Source organism: Agelaius tricolor, unplaced genomic scaffold (assembly GCF_023055355.1).
Source record: "Agelaius tricolor isolate 1412-34295 unplaced genomic scaffold, bAgeTri1.0.p SCAF_8, whole genome shotgun sequence".
Lineage (NCBI taxonomy): Eukaryota > Metazoa > Chordata > Aves > Passeriformes > Icteridae > Agelaius > Agelaius tricolor.
This window is the reverse complement of record NW_027269268.1, coordinates 42,551,173-42,551,669: the sequence shown is the minus strand read 5'-3', so window position 1 is coordinate 42,551,669 and position 497 is coordinate 42,551,173.

Below are 497 nucleotides of genomic sequence, written 5' to 3'. Positions count from 1 at the left end.
TTAAATCAGTAATTTACCTTATGTCTTAGGTAAAATAAATGCATTTAAATACATTTATAAATAAGTGCATTTAAATGCATTTATTTCAGAATTTGAAACTATGCTGTCTCTTTACTTTACTCAAAGTGATCATTAGAGTGCTATTAGAACATACTTTCAAAATTGTAATTTTTTATATACCAGAAATTGAGACAATGACTACCTTAATCAATGGTGCACAAATACAAATGACCATGTCCCTAACAAACTCAAATATATTTCATTTTCATAGTCTTAATTTTGCAAAATCAGGGATTGGGATTTTCAGTCATGGATAGCAATACAAATATAATTTTCTCTACTTAGCTAAGTATCTAATAAAGGCATTTCAAATCAGTTGAAGAATGGGAAAAGTTTTTAGTTGTTCCCACTAGATCAGCTGTATATTTTTCCTAATTTTTCATTTCCTTTACCAAAAATGTAAGTTTCATGCCGCTTGTGAACCACTCATGAGAGTA